Below are 7,477 nucleotides of genomic sequence, written 5' to 3'. Positions count from 1 at the left end.
GTGAATAGCTCCAAGAAACGGGTTACTTGCGATAGCGGTTACAATAGCCGGTTTCAAACGCTTGGCTGCCAGCTAAACATGTTACGTGCCGGTATATTCCAAGTGATCGCCAGAAGAACAGCAACATGTGATTATACAAATGAGGATCAGTACAACGCCACCTTCGTTGTTTAACATCAGTGCGGCTGACGATGCGGCTGGGTACTACGGGGACGTCTACAGCGGCGGAACTTGCTTTGAGACGAATGCAACGAGCATTTACTCGAATTCGCGCGCCATGTTGCTGGCTATCATTGCCGACTATGACTTAAATCCGAATGGACTCGAACAAGGCGAAATTAAACGATCTCGCAGACCTCTTCGATGTTAAACCACCGCCAACATCGGAGAAATGTCATCTTAAGGGGTTTTACAAAGGGCCCAGACATTTGTGAACACGTTTTCACTTTGCTTTGGCCGTGCTGTAATTGCGCGCGGTCGGAGAGCCATCTTACTATTTTCAGTAGTATTCGGTCTAGCGAGTCTTTTCCGTTCGGGTTTACACTTTTTCCGTGCCTTGCTAAACGATGGCGCGAGGGCGCCGTAAAGCTGATTTGAAGAGTGATATGCTGTGAGATTAGCAGATTTATACCGGTGAATAAGAGATAGCATTGTCTAGGTTTAGCAAGCGACAACTGTGAGGTTACGTTTCATATTTTAAACAAGGCAAGTCAAAGGTCGGGTCGATGGAAGTAGGTTTTATCTATATTATTATATATCGTTTGTTATCGAGAAGCGTATTATTCTAATATGCATGTTATGAAAATAAATCGTACGGATGAACAGGAAAAATTTTAGTTTGTAATGAATTTATTTGTTTGAGTGATATTCGAAGTTTGTTTATTGAATATTACTATTACTGCTAAAATTTTCTTATCACTACTGTATGTAATCTTGAAACGTTCTCCAACTGACAGAGTTTCAAACTGATTATTATAATTTTTAGCTCATCTGAACATAGTCAGATGACAGCTTGTAGAACTTCGCACGATCGTCCGTCGGCAAGGGGCGGATTAAGACTGTGGACTGCCGTCCGTCCGTGCGTCCGTCCGTGCGTCCGCTGTCCGTGCGTCAAACAGTTGGGCACAATCTTAACCGCTGCGACGTACGGTTCACGAATATTCGGTACGTCGGGCGGGGATCCGTCCCAAAACGAGTTGGGATATCGAAGCCTGGGCGTCTAAAAGGTCAAAGGGTCAAGAGGTGAATGAAGGCAGGTACCGGTGAACCATTCACTCCTTAACTTAAGGGTAATAGGGAGAAATGACAGATGCGGCACAAATCTAAACGGCTTGACCTAGGCTCTGTGAATAGTCGGTGTTATAGCATCATGGTAGAAAAGCCATCACTGTGCCGAAATTGGATCACAGTGTCAAAGCGTCATGGCCACAGGGCAGATTTTAGACATTTCTGAGGCATGCGTTGACGAGCGATGTTGAAAAACTTTTTTGTTTTATTCAGCGGTTTGACCTTCAGCATTTTTATGGCCTTTTATTTGAAAGGAAGGACCATGAAGTGTCCCTTCTGCTGACGTGCGAAGAGTAAGTGCGGATAACCTTTTTGGACCCATCAATGAGGAGGCTGATTAAACTTGGGGATTTCGGTTGACTCGTCTGTTAGAAAAGAAATCTTGACTGCTGTCCGGCAGAAGGAGTGAACGCCTCGCGGTGTTTCGCTAGTAGAATCTATTACATTGCCTGGTGATAGTGATGGCCTACAATGTTCACATGTGAGAATTTCAAAAAGCTTAAAAGCTTTGCTCCTGTTTATTAAGACGTGTGTGTTATTTTCCTTTAAAATCGTATAATTATTCTATGTCATTTCCTGTTACTGTCAGTTATCAGTTTACAATGTAACGTATATGGCACTGCCAGTGCGCTGTTGCATGTGTTTGGTGGCAGTTTTTTGCCTGCATTTAATTGGTGCTCGGGATGCAGCTTGCGCTCTCATATCTGCAATTTGCGCTCTGTAGCTAGGCTTGCAGCCGTAACACGGTAAATGGTTCATTGAGTGCTTACCTAAGTTCCTGTCTTAGCAAATAGGTTGCTTGCTACTACGAATGATGGGAGCTTGATCTTTAATCTGAAGAACTTTAAACGTACGCGCCAATCTCGATTGCGCCAACTTTCATAACGATCACGAACACTTCTTTTTGAGAAGGCTTCCTGATTACCATCCCTGTGCATTCCACTGTCTTCGGCGGCTGTATTGTGAAACACATTTGGGACTAACAGGTTTTACTAGAATCCCTCCACTCCACCACAGGAGTCACCGCAGTAGACGTTTAGATGAGCGCTGGTCGCTCATGGCTGGCACTTGTTTTGTTAATCATTAATAATTTTCGGCAATTTATAGGAGTGGCCGACTAGAAGATTGTATTGACATTTTGCCCTCCATCACTTGTATTTATTTTGTTTCATGTTATACCTTTCTGCTAAATGTAATTTGACATTGTGTAAGTGTAAATAAAGTGTTTGATTTGAATTGAATGAATTGAATTATATCCTGATAGTGTGCTTGCTGTATATATTTATTTATTTATTACAACTAGTAGTAGTACTAGTAACTAATATAAATAAACTAGTATTTATTTATTAGTTTAATAGTTATTAAGTAGTAATATTGTAGTAGTATATAGTAGTAGTAGTGTAACCCCTTTGCACCGCAGACCTGGACACAGCTTTGCGGAGGTGGTTCAGGCCTGACCGCATGCATATTCATGGACACGTTTAAGGCGGACTACCCTCATAGATATTACTCGAGATATCGGACTCACGAATTCGCAGTATGCTTCATATGTATTATTTTTTTTGTATTTTGTTTGTGTATTGATTGTGGGTTGATTGTGGATAAATACGTTTCTCTCGTTGGGGTTGAGTTAGGAAAGTATTAAGGTAATTTTTTTAGGTTTAGGTTTAGGTTGAAGTTTAGATCAGCGGGAACGCTGAATCGATGACAGGGTAGTCATTAGTGGTGTAACGGTTACCCGCGGTTAACCGAAAACCACCGGTTTTTCGCGCCACCATTCGATATTTCGAACCGTCATTCCGTTTTCGGCTCGGGTTCGTGTTCCACATATTTATATATATACCCGATATATACGCTTTTGAGATACGCGCACTGCGATTGGCTGGTCGTAAACTCCTCGGCCAATCAGCGAGCAGATAACATTGATAACCGTTGCTACATGCCAGAGAATGTCAACACGTTTATCTTTGTCTGCAAAAAAAAAAATGACAACTTTATGTTGATCCGCCGGCCTCCTTACAGATCTATGGTATGAAGCCTTTCGCATTTCCAACAATCTGGCAGGCGCTCGTAGATCATTCGAAAACAGATGTTGCAAGCATTGCTCGTCAGTTTTAACATATAAAACAGGAACAACATCTGACATGTCATCAATAGCGCCAAAGACAAATCTACGGCCGGTAAGTCGCCCGTCAGTTCGTCTAGCGCTAGCAGCGAATCGGGAGTGGGACAACTCAGATTGAGTGATGCATTTAAAATAACTCTCCCGAACGAGTAGCAGATCGGAAGCAATAACGCTTGCAATTGGCAAATTCATAGCGAAAGATATGAGGCCCTACTCCGTTGTCGGGAATGACAGGTTTAAACAGCTGTTAGAAGTGCTTGAGTCCAGATATAGCGTACCCAGTCGGACACATTTTTCAGAGACAGTTATTCCGAAATTGTATAAAGAAACAAGAACCAATATTGAAAGCAAAATCAGCAAGGCCACATTCACTGCTTTGACGACGGATGCGTGGACATCTAGAGCCACCCAAAGCTATAATACAATAACGGCTCATTTCATCGACGAAAACTGGGAAATCAATAATGTCACTCTACAAACAAGATTGATGGAGGAGTCCCATACATCAGTACACCTAGCTGAAATGTTGACTGCAGCTGTCAGTGAATGGCATTTGACAAGGTCAGGGCAAATCCTGTCTTTGACCACTGACAATGCCAGTAATATAGTAAATGCAGCTAAGGAGGCAGGTTTCAAACCTCACGTTCGATGCGTGGCACACACAATAAATCTGGCTACACAGAGGGGGCTCAAAGTTAACAAGATGGACAGACTGTTGGCACGAATTCGCCGAATAGTTGGCTTCTTTCATCGCAGCAGCACTGCATGTGCAGTTTTGAGATCAAAACAAACACTGCAAGAACTCCCACATCACAAGTTGATCATGGACGTTGCAACCAGATGGAACTCGAGCTATGATATGTTATAACGTTTCCTAGAACAGCAAGTAGCTGTGGAGGCGGCACTTGAGTCAAAGGAAATCAAACGCAATGCAAAAGAGATCAACACTATCGGATGATGACCTGCCAGCAGCAGAGAAAGTAATGAGAATACTTGAACCAATCAAGACAATCACAACAATCCTCTGTGCTGAGAAGTCGCCAACAGTATCCATGATTTATCCTGTGAAGGAACGGATGATGCAGGAGCTCAAGGTTCGTGATGATGATGGTCCAGTCGTCCGAGCAGTGAAACTAGCAATTCTTAATATTTCTAATGGTGATTGAACCATGAAACTTTTTATGTAGCGTAATTATAACCTAAATTAGCTGAAAATAACCCTAGAACCTAGAGTAAACTCTCCCTTTAAAGGTAGTATCAGGTTGCGTCGATAGATTCCACGATAGATACCACAAGAGGTAGCACAGATAGCTAGATCACACGATAGATAACACGAACACAGTATTATAAAGCTACTCTTCGTTTGTTCTATTACCACAGAATCTTCTCTTAAAGGCCTCCTTTAGTGATGAAAAATAGTTACATATATCAAATTAACTATGTATGGTACAACTACTAAGAAATTTACAGGTTGAATGGTTTTCGGGTGTATGAGAAAAACGTATTTTTTGATGAACACAATGTTAAGAATTTGCGGGAACGCAAAAGCGCCACCTACTTTGGCGCGTGACGTAGTGTGACGTCAGACCAGGCACTCTCGCTTGTTTACCTGTTGCCAAGCGTGTACAATGTACAATGTGAACACCGATTCAGAGTCGTCTCTAGACTAATATCAGTTTCGTACGATACGGATGAGCAGTCAATCAGCATTGATAAAGATGAAAATGAAGTAGACATAGACAATGAAGTTGAACATGTTGAAGATAGTTGTATTCAGCCGCGTACATGTTTGAACCGTTGGCCAACGATTACCCTAGCCCGACCAGGCTGTGCGACGGATTGTCTATACAACGGACGGAATGGATATCATATTCTAACCCTAGCAATACCGTTTCTTGGAGCTACGATTACCCAGGCATCGTTCAAGGCACCCGTGCCAAGGCAACGTGCGATGCCTTGTTCAAGTTCGTTGCCAATGTTCAAGGCAACGTCGAACCAGCAGAAGGAAGACTGCTGAATGGAAGTGTCGCTGAATGGTGAGTTTAGCTCAGTATTTCATTGTAGGTACTAGGTGTACATAATGAAATGTTTTTGCTTTCGGTAGAAGCTAAATATAGGTCTAGCCAAGTTTTTCCCAACAGATTATGCAACTGTCAGATTTCCCATTCTACAGTACTGACTAATTTTCTAAAGAGAGTAACCTCAGTACTACAGTAGGCCTGACTAAAAAAAAGCAAAGCTGACAATAGTCAATAGTAAATGTTTTAGCTTAGTGGAAATTATGCACTCGATAATATAGTAACAATATGTTATTTCACGTGTAATGTGCATTTAGTACTTGTATCGTAAGAAACTCAGTGTATACAGTACGAGTATAATAATCAATATATGCATGTAGTGTTTAACCCTGAGGTCAGCTGTAACGTAAACTAACCACGGTCCACGAATAATCAAAAGTAGAACAAAAACGTAGTGCGTATACACTGTGAGCAGATTGGCATGAGCTGAGTAAAGCAGCATATGAATATGGTTGGAACCGATTTTATTGTCTGAGTATTAATGTGGTTTAATCCGGTAGTAAAGTCTACAATGCATATATGTATATATATATATATATATCATGCTCATGATGATTAATATGGCAGTTGGATGTTTATGCCCAATATAAGTTACAGCCGATGATAGCTTTGCGCTCATGCACTGATGCAGGCTTTGTGTGCGGCGCAACGCGGGAAGAACCTGGTCTCACGTCACAGCCGTTTTCCCGCCAGGTGGCCGGTTTGGCAAAAGATTTGATTTTCAACATTCATAGACCCAACATATCACGGGCGGAACGTGAACCATAGGCTGCCGGTAGATGAGTTCGAACGCTCCCGTGTCACATGACCTGTCCTGTCGCCGATCGATCATCACTGCAACAAACACAAGAACGCCACCACCGCTGCGTCAACACAAGAACGTTCCGTCACACATCGCCCACCCGCATAAATGACAAGATGCATGGCTGCAGTCACCTCACGTTAGCAGTGCCACCTATGCGTGATGGCCATGCACACTATTGGCGCCCTCTATTTGTCCCCGCCGTGCACGCTTATATTATTGACGCCCCCAATGTGCGATTCGCCGTTATGAGGCCTCGTAGGCGTCATCGCGCGGGACCAGAGGCGCCCCCTACCAGGGAAAAAATTACTTTTTTTTCACGGGAGCCCTTTTTCAAGCCTGTGAAAAAAATAGCTCTCGTCAAATGTTTTTACAGGAGCTATTTTAGGCCTCGCGGGAGCGATTTCGGAGGTTTGGAGAGCGAATCGCTCATCGCTCCCGTGTATTTTTTACCCTGCTCCCTACCTTTCATTGTGTCGTCCAGCACGCGCTTGCAGAGTGTGTCCGTGACGGGCGTGGTCGCTCCGAGGGCGGGGCTGGAGTTGATCTCGATGAGCCATGGCTGGAGGTCAGAGGTCAGCATGAAGTCCGCACCGTACAGCTCGAACGAGTGCTGCGGAGGGGAAGTGTGGGAGGTCAGAGGTCAGCATGAAGTCATAGGTCAGTATGAGGTCATCATGATGTCAGAGGTCAGTATGAGGTCATCATGGTGTCAGAGGTCAGTATGAGGTCATCATGATGTCAGAGGTCAGTCTGAGGTCATCATGATGTCAGAGATTAGTACAATGGCAGAGGTCAGTTCAATGTCATCAGAATGTCATCGTCGGACGGAACGAGGGTCAAAGTCGCACATGTTAGAGATCAGAAGTCGCTGGTTCACACCGCACATCTCAAAGGTCATAGGTCAAAGGTCAAGGTCACCTTGCTGGGGTTCATCGTGTCCTGTGTGGAGAGGAGCGAACAGACGATGGCTTTCTGCATGCCTGGATAGATCGCGTCCGTCCACGCCCGCCCGCGCCCGTGCGCTGCCAGATACTCCCTGAAGGTGGCGCTGTCCCACATGTTGTCGTCGGGGAGGCTGCGGCTGCGTGCGCCGTTCTCGTATTTACATTGTATCGCGTTGTTGCAGAGATGGATGCTCCTGATAGAGAGAGAGAGAGTAAGAAGGAGAGGGGGAGCGAGGGG

The sequence above is a fragment of the Priapulus caudatus genome, unplaced genomic scaffold (genome assembly GCF_000485595.1).
Source record: "Priapulus caudatus unplaced genomic scaffold, Priapulus_caudatus-5.0.1 Scaffold403, whole genome shotgun sequence".
Classification (NCBI taxonomy): Eukaryota; Metazoa; Priapulida; class Priapulimorpha; order Priapulimorphida; family Priapulidae; genus Priapulus; species Priapulus caudatus.
Note: the sequence above shows the minus strand (reverse complement) of the source record.